Raw genomic sequence first — 13,633 nt, forward strand, 5'->3', positions numbered from 1 at the left:
CAAAGAGTCTGTAGCAAATTCAGTAGCAGGTTGGCAAATGGTCTATAAAACTCAGCAGGAAAGCCATCTAATCTTGGAGATTTATTTGGCTTCAGGTTTTGGATGACCTATTGTATTTCATTCTTGCAAATGGTAGCACTTAACTGTTGCTGATCTTGTTTAGAAAGTTTAGGAATATGATGCTTGCCAAGAAACTCATTAATTAATTCTAACTTTTGAGGGTTGATCTGGAGATTTATGAAGTGCAGCAAATTCTAACACAATTCCATTCATTATTAGTAGCAGTCTTTCTCCCCCTGTCCTCTCCCCACCCCCACCCCATGGATTGTTAGTATTAATCTACTTTTCTGTTCCCATGCTGATTTGTGAGCTAATAACATATTGGCTTTGTTGTCCTTTTGAAAATATTTGTGCTTTGTAAATGTCAAGGCCTTATCAGCCTCCTGTGTATTCAGAAGATCAATAAGATTTCTATATGTGTCCAGTTCTTATATATGTTCAGATTACTATGTAGTGAGTGTTTGGGTGTTATCTCGGGGGGGGGGGGAGTATCATTCTTTTACAAAAAGTTGTTTTTCTGCTTGTTGAGTTATGAAAGATCTCACCCTAAAAGGCCCCGGCCCCCAAAATGAGTTTTAGTAGCATCCAATATCAATTTCATGTTGCATCAGATGTTCAAGAAAACACAAAATACTCCTGAATTTCCATCCAATAGCTGTTAATCATTTCTTAATCAAGAGAAAGACACTGAAATCTAAATTCTTAGCCTCTGCCAGGAAGAATGATATATCCAAGTTGGTGTTTTGTGCATGATCACTTATCAGCAGTCACTCAATTTTGGAATTCCAGAGAGGAAAGATGGCGGACTAGATGTCTCTTCTTGACACTCTGTCAACAAGAGATAATTATGTGGTGATTAATGATAGCTAAGTTATAAATCTTGGTTATCACATTTTCTCTGGGAGAACAGAAAAAAAACAGGGGATTAAGATCTGATCCTCTCCATGCTGGGATTCTGAGAAGCTTCAAGATGGAGTACAAACTGCAATTGCACTCAAACACCACATAATAGCCCCGAGGGTCAGTCAGAGAAGGTGACCCTCTAAGCCATTCTGAGGATGCAGACCCCACTCCAATAAAAATCCTTTTCTCACATCACATGGCAACCCCAAATCAGGGCTGAGTGAATAGGTGTGCAACCTCCCTAAACCAAGTGCTAAACCTCCCTGAATACATCAGACATGGGTGGTCTAAATAAACCAAGCACTGTTCTGAATCTACCAGTCCATCTACCATGGCATTGACCATCCCATTGGTTGTGTCTGCTCTCCTCAAATTCACAAATCACCCTCACCAGTGACTGGCGCTCTGGTGAAGTTAGGAAACTGCAGTTAGGAAACTGTCCGTTCAAAGCACAGCAGGCTTAATTCAGAGTTAAGCGTGCGTAAAGAGGGTGTGGGGACTTCCCATCCTCCACACAGTAGCCTTCAACACCTCCCTCAATGCTAAGTGGGGGAAACAGATAAATGGAGCAGACTAAGGCATGGGAGATGACAGGGACACCCCATCCTAAAATCAGGTGGAGGAAACTCACACAGGCAGGAGGTGACATGGGGGGGGGCAAAGATGTCAGCTTCTACCACTTCTGTTATGCATCCTTGATACAGGATCCAACTCGGTATATTTAAGCTCTTATTTGTCTCAGCTAAGTCAGTTACATAATGGTTTTATATTCACCGAAATCAGAAGTTGCCCTGAGTAGGTTTAGTCAATAGAGTCTAAGCTAACAATAATTACTTTTCTAAAAGCTGTAAACAGAGATATCCCCCAGAAAGGCAATTATATTTATTGTCAGAAAGCTATTGCTCATATTTGTGTGGGTGGGTGGGTGAGGGGACTGCTATTATTTTAGGATTGCAGCAGCGTCTTAATACCACTCGGCTTGGAACAGGCGAGCTAACTTGCTTCTTTCTGCTACCTTTGGTTCCCCTCCCCTGCAGTATACCAAAGCTTCTGTTCAGTGTGAGGGGTGATGCCGTTGCCAGTGGATGGGGAAGGTGCTCAAGAACATGGGGCGTAGTGCAAACAAAGCAGACGTTCTTAATGCTGAGCGCACACACACACAACCTGTATGCTGGTCTATGACCATAATAAAGTACTTGAACTTGGACACACACACACACCCTGATGAGCAATTTGATTTTCTATGAGACAGTATTGAGGCATATGGGTCAAAAGGTCAGAGAAACTGAATAACTAGGCTGAGGAGGAAATCCCCTCTCGCCGAAATGTTACATGAATGATCTGACAGATAGAAATATAATCAGCTTGTGGGGAAAGCCACAGGAACCTAAAGTACAGGAGGTATAAAGCATTAGAAAATGGTTTACTGTAAAGAGTATAAGAGTAAAGGGAAATAAGGACAGGGTAGAGGCTTTTAGATCTGGTGAAAAGGTCACCGGTGATTTTAGCAAGGGCAGTTTCAGTGGCAGAAGCTGGACTGTGGGTGGTCAAGAATGGAGTAGAAGGAGACAAAGGCAGGAATAAGCAGCATTTTATAAGAGCCTGAAATCAAAGATATCCTCCAGAAGACCTGTTTTTGAGCACTCATCCTGATTTGTTTGCACAAAGATTATATGGAACTTAAACTATAGCCAGACTTTATACAGCATTCATTCTGATAAGTTTGTGTGGTGTTTGTAAGTCTTCTGGTTAATTTTTCAGTGCATGGCCATGCCACTTTGCTAACCACAAAAAGTTCATGCGGGGTTGTTGTTTTTAGCAGATTTGTTGCATTAGGGTGCATTAGGGCGAGAAAATGCACAAAAAACCCCACATGAACTTACCTGAATTACACAAATCTAAATTACAAACCTAAATTTTGCGTCCTGCAAAATACTGACAGTCTGGAGGTGACCAAAGTCAAGTGAGAGATCATCTCACAATAAGAGGATTGGGGACCACAACTGCCTTTTATCCAGATGCAAGTAGAGGCTTATCTCTGATTTTAACGCTATGATGCTGAGCACTGAAATTGGAGAGAAGAGATCTCCTATCTCCAATCTTAGCACTTGGTGCTTAGGTCAAGGCTGGGGGATTGGTGGAGGGACAATGAAGTGTGGTCAGAGGGAGAAGAAGACGACGGGAGGAGGAGGTGTTGGTAGCTGAAGGGTTGAGTGAGCAGGAAGAGTCTGTGGCAGAGAGCAGTCTAGAAGCAGAGGCAGGAGCAGAGGCTGGAAAGGAGTGGGGGAGGCAGGGATGAGTCAGGCTGGTGAAGAAGCCAGGGTGTTTCCCCTTCCTGCTACAACCAATTTCCCTCTCCCCTGGTCTCCCAGAACAAAAAGAAGTATGAAGTGGGAGGAGCAATAACAGGCATGGCGACCAAGTCTCAGATTGCTTGGGAAGGACACAGGGGAGGAGGAGATTTAGGCAACTGTGGGAAGGCGCCGACCTTCAGTTCCCACAACTGCCTCATAGGGCCAAAATCTACTGGGACAGGTTGCTGTGCTTACTAGGCCAGGCCTCCTGAGCAGACTTCACTTCCTTCAATAAAGAATTAACTTCAATGACACCATGTGAGTTATTGCTGACCCGTTCCTTACACCTACAAGGCAGGCCCTCTTCTGACAGAATGGAAGAGAAATGGTGGAAGACAGAGCTTTCCCCCTGTCACCTCTCTTTTCCCACACACCCTTGTCCAAAGTACTTTTTCTGTTGGTGTTTGAAGCCCAGCAGTAAAGTTTTAATATTCACATTGGAGCACAAAATAGCAAAACATAAAATAAAATGCATATATCTTTGAACATATTCTAAGCATGTAGAGACATAAATATGAGGAAGCAAGAAAACAATACCTTTAGACGATCGAGTAGATATAGAGGAAAGCTTTCCAAAAGTTTCGGTGTTTTTCCAATTCTATTAAGTAATTCAGAAGACCATCTGCCATAATTCCATAGTTTCAGCTTCAAGTCTGTCAGAACAGATCAAAACGTAAAATGTACATCAAAAGTGGTGACTAGTGAGATATAATAAACTTAATATGGGGTGTGAAATTCAGCCCTGCCCCCCTTTTCAGGCTTCATTCCAGTCACTGAATAAACTGCTAATGTGGAAATTGTTTTGACGTCAGCTGGTCTGGCCTTTGTTAAAGACTGCTAGGTATTCTGCCAAGCCAGGGCAAATTTGTTTACTGTCTAATACTTAACTGAATTAGGCTAGAAAGATAGATGTTTTATGAAGCACCAAAAGAATTGATTTGTTCTGAGCAATTTCAATCACAACTATTCCAGAAGCATCTTACAACTCAAAAGACAGTTCAGAAGCTTTGGGAAGACTATATATGTGGGTAATATTTTGCACTATTTAAACAGCAGTGGTCAGTAAAAGGAAGGATGCTTCCAGAATGTCACTATTTTTGGGTGGGATCCAATCACATGCTGGCAAATTCAGGTTTTGCAATTGGGAGGCCTTGTGCAACAAACCCACTTCTCCAAAAAGGTCAAGCTTTTTGTGACAAGGTAAGTAATGGGTAAGGAATGTGTGGGGTGGCACTTGCTTTGATGCAACGTCACCTAACTTCCCCGCAAGCGCATCAGAGTGCATGCTCATTAAATAGCCAACATCACCTAATATCAAAACCAGGATGCATCCTCAGTTAAAAGGTCATCTGGAAGTGCCCTAACTTAATCAGGCACTTAATGAATTAGAAATAAAACAAAAACAAAAAAACCCTGCACATTACTGTTAGTTTTCCATAAAATGTTTGTTTGCTTGCTCGTTTTTCAGGAAATGCATATATTGCTCTTTGCCAAAAGGTCAGAAGGCATTTAATAACATAGAAAAAACAATACAGTACAAACAATGGGTTGTATCTAGAGAAGGTGTTTCATTTGCTCAGAGGCTTCTGTTTGCACCTCCCCTTCCTCTGATCCCCTTATGCAGTCGCCAAATCCATTCTGGGGGTTACCCAAGATTCTGAAGAAAAATTGGGGTGTGGGGTATGCGGGTGTGCACGGGGAGAGAAGAGGGAATGGTAGTTCAGTTGCGCAAGTGGAAGTCCTTGCCCCAATGGGACTATGCTGAATGCAACCCAATTATAACTCAATAGTTGCAGCGTCAAAATATTAATAGATTAATAAACAGTTTCTCTCATCCAAAAGCCTGGTGGAAGAGGTACATTAATATATATTATACATTCCACTATTTACACAAACCCCTATTGAACCGTAAAATTTCATAACTCATTCCACATTTCAACAAGCATAGTATTCTTGATACTATCATTTCTCCTGTGTATCATATATATTAATTTACCTATCTCGGATTTTATTATTATTTTTTATTGATGAAATTAATAAATTAATTAAGGATTTCATGCCCTTTGGGATATCAGCCTCAATCTAATTAAATAAAATCAGTTTAGGACTTAATCTTATCACTGTAATTTCTGTTATCATACGAGTTGTTTCCAATAATCATACACCACTCAATATTCACTGGGGCATGAAATAAATTTAATATCAGTTTTGCTTGGAAACCTTGGAAAGGCAAACTATAGATACATCTACAGTACATCTACAGCACAAATACATATATAATACATAAAGTATATAAATAGTACATCCTTTAATATGTGTTACTTTTTATTGAATTTGAAATATAATCCTTTTTATTAGGATTCATATCACACCATATATTTATACCTCTTACAACAGATTTATACTTATGTGAATCCAAAACCATGTTGAAATCTCTTGCCATTATCATTTCCCCTCTTACAAATTTCTAGATATCTTTGGTTAACTAGTGAAATTTTTTTGCTACTAAATGATTTGGTGCATACACAGCTTCAACAGAGAAATCCATAAACTGTGGGATAACTTGCAGTCCCATAGAACTAGCACGTGTAGCTCCAGTTAATGCATGAAGGGGTTAAGACCACAGAGTAAACTGTTGTTGCTAGACTTGACTAGGTCACACCTCCTTACCTCCAATGAAGAAGGAAGTGAAACTTCTTGGTTCACTCACAGTTTACCATGTAAACTCACCAAGATAGGATGTGCCTGAGGCTGCTCGCTACAAGCTCAGACCGTGTGCTTAGAGCTATTTCATTATATTTTGTATCCCAAGAATTTTGCTTGTGTTTACTTGCTGCTGCATGAAATAACACATGAACCTGACCATTGTAGTTTGCAAGTAAAGCATTTACTGTAAACTTACTAATGCTGTGGTCTGTTCCTTGTGAGAGGGGTAGAGAAAGAAAACACTGTAAGGGGACTAAAATGGCATATTAAAAAGGTCTAACAGCCTGTTATTCCCATGTTACATTGTTGCTTGCTTCTGCGACTTTTAAACTCTGCTGGAGGGTTCTCTCTTGCTGGAGAGTGTGTTCAGCACCACACTTTGAATTTAGGGATCCAGCCAATTCTTTTATTAATTACCACAGACAGGTGATTTGTATTGATTGCCACTCTACATAAACCCCCTCCAGACATCCTTTCTCTTGCTAATTTGTGATTATTTGTGCTCATGATACTATTGGTGTGGTCACGAACAGTGTCGATACTGTTTGGCTCTTTTGATGCAGGTCACACTGCTTCATTTTTAATAGAGCAATATCCTGTAACTTTCTGCTGTATCCTATAACTTTTTATACCACAAACGTTCTGGTTTATTTTTGTCCCACTTTTGTTGCATCATTGGCCCCCACCGCCTGGAGTGCAATAATGTGGAAGCATTGGGGCAGCATCACAGAAAAACTAATAAAAGCAAAATAAATCTACCACTATTATTGTGTCAAGAATATGGGTCAGAATACACCTGAAATAAAACACAGTCTGAAATAGCCCCAAGAGGCCAGTGATCCTTTCTTTTGTCAAATATCTTCCTTCAATCTTTCTGTATTGATCTTTACATTCCCATATCCTGCTCCCGCAAGACCACCATAGCAACTCCTTTGGTTTTATTATATGCACATAAATGATATAGCTGACTTTTATGAATCTTCCCAATAAATGACTGTCTTTCTATGCTATGTGTATTTACTCTGGACATACACCACTTGCTTCTTGTCTTTTTATCTGCCAGGAGATCTTGTTCCTCATGACTGAGTGATGTAAGCCATTCATATTAAGAGAGATACATTTGCCATTAAGACATTTTAATCATAATCTAAAATTATACAGATATTAAGCTTCCCCATGCTATTGTTTTCCTTCATATACTTTCACTTATCATGTATGATTCAGTACATATATTTACCAACAGTGCCCTTTGAAATGTATTACCCATCCAATGCTGGCATGTCCTCCCCCTCCCCCCAGTTATTGAAATATTTTGTTTTTCCTTGCTCCTTTTAACTCCTTTTGGTTCTAACTCAGCTTTCAAATTGTTAAGTTGTGGGTGAACATATAAGACGACACAGCGATTCTTCAAACAGCTCTTGTTTATTCACAGGCCAGAACAGAACTGAACTGAAGGGTTCAGCCAGCCTGCTTATATAGAGCTCCACTACAACACAACTGTAACAAATTCCTGTAACTATCCAATCACTGAACGTCACTTTCAATCCCTTATTTGCATATGTGGACCTGAGTGAAAACTATCTACAGTATCCCCCTGCTGGCCCAGGGTGAGAACTTCAGTACATAACACAAATCTTCTTCTCCTTGAAGATCCCAGGTGAGAGCTGGGAAGGTTCACTTCTTTCTGTGTGGGACAAGGGTAAAGATCTACCTGAGAGAGAGGACTTTGCATTTTTCTTTTTGCTCAGATTAGTTTGTCTGTTATTGCAATGTATTATGAAAAGCAAATAAAATCCTTTTAAAAAAATCATTCCCTTCTCATGACTCAGTCCTTATGTTTTCTCTAGCTAGATCAAAGTGTGATTTGCCTTTCTCCCCCACCCTCAATTTTTTATTTTATTAATACATATCAAAAACAAATTGTACCATATACTTTAATTTCATTTATGCTATCTTTATGTCTTAATATAATTGTCAGGGATTCTGAAGCTAAAGTTTTTGAAACTATCCTGTTTGTACATATGTTAGTTTGTGGATGTATATCCATGACCTAAAATTATCACAAACACGACCAACGGAATATTGGTACTTAAATGGAGGGCTGCCTGGAGACATTATTTTCTTATTCCTTAGTTATGAAATCAGAAATGTAAATTCCCTAAATTCTGTAAACACCAAGTGTTTTCAGATAATTAATTTGATTCAGTATTGGCCATTTGATCTGGATTTTTACTTTATGCTTCCGATAGCTCTTTTATGCAACCTTTAATAAGTAACTTCTTTCCTGCCCAGTATTGAAAGTTAACAGCTTCCTTTAATTAGCAGTGACTGCTGTATATGCCTTGATTATTCAGGCACGTATGATGAATTAATAAAAACCCGTATTTCCAATGCTTTCTGGCCAGTGTACAGATAGCATGCAATCAGCATCTTCCCTCTTCACAAAATGCACACATACGGTGTATTAATTCAATCCTCCTGGTGTGTAGGTGTGTGTCTGTGTCTGTGTGTATGCATATCCGAGAGAAAGAGACAGATATGTGTGTTGTGGACAGGGTTGCATTGCTGCAAAAAGCACAATAGAAAGTACAGGTTCACATAAAACTTACATATACTAATTTATATGATTGCCTCCTTAGATTTATTACCTCCCTCCATGCTAGAATCCTAATATGCATGGGGTTGGGGTAGCGCTGATAATTTGCATAAACAAAAACACCCTGAACTTGAGGGTGCACTTATGGAGCTAAAGTAACATCTAGTCCATGGATAGGCAGATTAAGGCCCGGGGGCCGGATCCGGCCCAATCGCCTTCTAAATCTGGCCCGCAGACTGTCCGGGAATCAGCATGTTTTTACATGAGTAGAATGTGTGATTTTATTTAAAATGCATCTCTGGGTTATTGGTGGGGCATAGGAATTTGTTCATTTTTTCCCTTCAAAATATAGTCTGGCCCCCCCCAAAGTCTGAGGGACAGTGGACTGGCCCCCTGCTGAAAAAGTTTGCTGACCCCTGATTATAGTCTGACAGAGAGAGCAAGAGAGAGCTGAGTATGGATTCTGTGAGCTAAAAGCATTCTGGGATGCTGGCTACATCCTCTGGTAGACTACTGAAGAGTTTAAGCTGTGCCTTCACTTACAAGCAATCAGTTTATTTGCAAATTAACTAAAATACTACATTTACACTGTAAACTTCCAGTGACCTCCTTCCAAAGGAAAGACAAACTTGGGCGACTGCTGCATCCCCAAATCTTGCCAATGCTTGTAAAATTGGAAATACCGTAAATTCCGGCGTATAAGACGAATTTTTAACCCTGGAAAAGAGGTTTAAAAGTTGGTGGTCGTCTTATACGCCGGGTATCCACCCCCCGCTGCTGCTGTGGCGGCTCAGAAGCCGCCACAGCAGCAGCGGGCTCCACTCCGCGCCAGGAGAGAGCCGCCCACCGCAGAGCCCGCCCACTGCTGCTTCAGAAGCAGCAGCAGGGGTGGCGTGCTCCGCTCTACGCCGGGCGGCTTTCTCCCGGCATAGAGCTGCCCAGCTTATTAGGCAACTGGGCTTATAAGACGAACCCCCAAATTGCAGCTTCCAATTTGGGGGGTTGTCTAATACGTCCAGTCGCCTAATACGCCAGAATCTACGGTAATGGGAATCTGCATTAATACAAGAGAGCACAGAAACTAGGAAGTAATAAGCTAGATAAACAAGTCGGAAGATAGATGCTATGATGAATGATTGCCTGCTACTACTTCGAAAATAATAAAACTATTCTTTCTGTGTGTTCAACTGTCACATAAAGATTGATTTTTTTATGGGGGGATATAATGACTGAATGGAAGCTTTATTATTCTGAGCATTGCTCTGAGTTTTGCTTTAGCGAAGGTGGTATCAGCTGTGGGCGTTTCACTAGTTTAAAAAACACTTTTCAGCAGGATTTAGACAAATCAGAGCTTAGTCTGCCAGAACAGAAAAGCACATTTCTCTAAAAGCCTCAAAATATGATAGATTGCCAGTTGCCAAGCCTGGCACATGGAGCCTGAATGCAAAACTGCTTTTAAAACAAATGTTTTTGCTCTGCCCAACAATACTCACTTCTAATCTTATTGCTGGAAATGAAAATCTGTTTTTTTGTTACTTTTGAGTCTTCAACTTGAAAGTGCACAGAATTCCCTCCTGTCCTTTGTGGAACAGCATGAACATGAATAAGGTCTGCCTGTGGCTTTCTTCCTTTCTCTCTTAGGTAAAAACAAACACCAGCCAAGTCTCCATGGAAATAATGGAAATCTGCATTAATACAAGAGAGCACAAAATAAGCAGCGTTTATTCCCAGGACAGGGGAGAATATAGTAATAAAAACCTATACTTTGCCAACCACAATAAAGAAGAAATTCAGACAAAGTTGTACAGTATTACGAAAGGTTTGTGTGAATTTTAATAGAAATAACCAGGGACAGTTAGACAACTGGAGGAATGTACATAACAATATCAGCCAATGGTTGCTTCACATGTTAAAGATTACCAACACCATAGTAATTCACATGTAGGGTTTTGCATGAAATTTGTACATACATCACGTCTAATTATGTGAGGGTTTTGTTTTCACATGTGGAAAGTTCACTTGGAAACCCAAGGTCAGTTATAATATTTAGCATGTATATAGACAATTCTGCACTTCTTATGACTTGGGGTGGAGGGACCTATCCATTTTGGTTTTCGTATGGTCTCATTTTTCCACTCTTATATTCAGTTCTCCACATTTCTGCAGCTATTTACAAAAAATCACCAGCATCTTAGTGCGAATTTCTTCTAATTAAACCTCTTAAATGCAGTTTTAAGTAATGTTTTTGCAAGCCATTTTCCTTAATATAATGCCTTTTAATGCTATTTTTCACTAGCATGTGCATTCTTATGCACACTTTCCCCTAATATGTGATTTTTTTTGCAAACATGGATTGATGAAAGAACTGCATTGTGAAGTTCAGAGAAGTGTGAATTTTGTAAAATGGCTTTGTTTTGATTCTCAGGATACTGTAAGCCCACTCACCTTTTCTGGTGGGCGGTGTTGCTGGTGCTGGGTAGGGCCCCACTCAGGGATGGTCCCATTGTCCAATCAGGGCCAGCAGGAGGTGTGGCCAAGGGAAATATAAACCGCAGTGTGGCCGGGGAGCCCTCCTCTCAGTTAGGCATTGGGTAAGCCTTTGTTTGTATGGAGGAGAGGTTGTAGCCTCTGCCTGCCCCTCCTCATTAAGGGTATCCTGTTAAAGGGATCCAGGAGTGTGGATTCTGTCTGATGCCCAGAAGTGGGCTAGGGCTATGCCATGACCCCAACGGGGACCCCTCGGAGTGCCCCTATTTGATGTAAGTCATAGGGCTCACCCTATCGGTGGTTTACCCTTAGATGGACTCCCTGCAGACAAGCAGAGTCAAGATATAGTCAAGATATAGCCAATGCTTAAGCCAAACCGCTTACATCTGTATCCAATATAGTTGTGGCCTATTTGAACCCATAAACCTAAATACTCGTGTCCGTGTGTGTTTATTATCCATTAGGGAACTTCGGGTTCATCGGGCCTTGGCACCCAAGACGTAAGGCACTCAAACAGGTCATTCCACCTACTATCCCTACACACAGTTTTGTACTCAACTCCTAAATATGCTGAATCCTCATTGACCTTTGGTCCTCTTAGTGGCTGGTATTTTTAATTTTTATTTTACACTGGCAATCTCAGGGTTCTCTTGAGCACCCTGTTACCTCTCTCAGACCCTCTTGTTTTTTTCAGTGGCACTATTTTGGCTCTGTTGGCATTCAGCAACTGAGTTCACTGTTACAGGGACCAATTGCAGAAGGAGACTATGAATGAAAGACAACAACTTGTCTAACACCATCCATTGAACTGTCCTCATCAGTGGGATTTAAAACAAGTACTTTTCAGTTCTCAGCTTAGTCTTTTAACTACTAAGACACTACACTAATTTCCTAAACCAAGCATAGCCTTCCAGCACATGTACACAAAGTCAGATATATGAACAGGTACACTGAACAGGTTTGTCATGCCGTTTTCTCAATGGAAGCTACATGTGAAGGTCTGAGGGTGCAGTCAGTGAGGCCAGAGAGATGAGGATGGGGGGTGGGGTAGTGAGCATGGCACCATTTCTTCCCCTACATATTAGAGTTGAATGCCCAGTATGGGCTCAGGAGTCCATACAAATGATCAAACTACCCTGGAATAAACTCTCTTAGCATAAAGTAGCATGGTCCTTGTATATATTCTTATCAAGAGGTAAGGAAATTCTGAAAACACATTAGCTGCCAATGCATGCTAAAATGGTCAACCAGGCTCCATATCAAAGCAGAATCTGTCTTGCTGCTCAAGTGCCTCTTGGGCTGCCTGTCCCCTCCCCCTTTCCTCTATCCTGTCATTTGCTCTGCAGAAGAGAGATGGTTCCCCTATTATCATAATGGAAATTGGCATGTGATCAAAGAAAAGACATGAAAGAACAGGCTGTTATTCATTCTCTTCATCAAAAGACGATGCTGGAAACGTGCCTACGGTAAAAGAAAACAGCTACTGCAAAGAACTGGCCTCCTCACTTTTCTGCATTTCTGTGGGCTTCTTGTGCTATGGATGGTAAACAGAACTCCCCCTTCCTTTCCTTGCAAGTTCCTGCACCAAGATTAGGGAACCTGTGGCCCTGCAGATGTGGTTGGACTCCAGCTGTCATCAGCCCCTGACAGGATGTCCAGCGGTCAGGGATGACAGAGAGTTGTAGTCTAGGAACAACTGGAGGGCTACAGGTTCTCCATCCCTGTCCAACACAACACTCTTATCCTTGGAAAGAAAGGAGACCCAGAGGCCTTAAGTCGAATATTGTGTTCATATTAACCCAACCGTAAGAAAGGAAGAAGGCATGTGCATATTGGAGTGTCAGTTCCCAAAATATGTCACCGTAGTTAATAAACAGGCAGCCACCACACAAAACATTTTATAGGACAATAATGACTGCAATGACCTATGCAGGTTAAGAAGGGAGTGGGGGTGTTGGGGGCTCCATAGGAAAGTAGAAACCATGCCTCAAAGTAGGATTCTTGCATTTCTTCCATGCAGCTTCCCAGCTCTTCCTTTGGAGAGACAGGGCAGAGAAACTCAAATTTTCCTGATCACAGAGTTTCTAATGTCCCCACAGAAACAGGGAAACTGGTCTAAACTTTCTCAGAGAGAGGTTCTACTTTATGCCCCCCACCACTTGTGGAATGCCCATGCTTGTATACTTCGATAGCAATTATTTTGTCCTAGGCTTTTGCCCTTGAATCCTGCTGATTTTCCAGACGGGAGCTTAATTTGCAAACTGGTCATTGGCAACACAGGTATTTAAAATGTCTAACCTAGAACCCTATTTCTCCCTACCCCCAAGGTCTCAGGAGCAATGGTGGCAACCCAGAGCCGCAGGAGGACCCTCTGTTTGGCTGTCAGTACAGGAGCTACCTGGAAGGAAAGACCTACTCAGGAGAAAGGTGAAAAAGCTAGCTGTAAGCAATCACCCAGGCACAGGCAGTGACCAGAAAGATGACCATGGGGGGACAGTGATCATATAAGTCAGTTCTGGAGCTTTGC

Source organism: Podarcis bocagei (genome assembly GCF_964188305.1).
Source record: "Podarcis bocagei genome assembly, chromosome: 3".
NCBI lineage: Eukaryota > Metazoa > Chordata > Lepidosauria > Squamata > Lacertidae > Podarcis > Podarcis bocagei.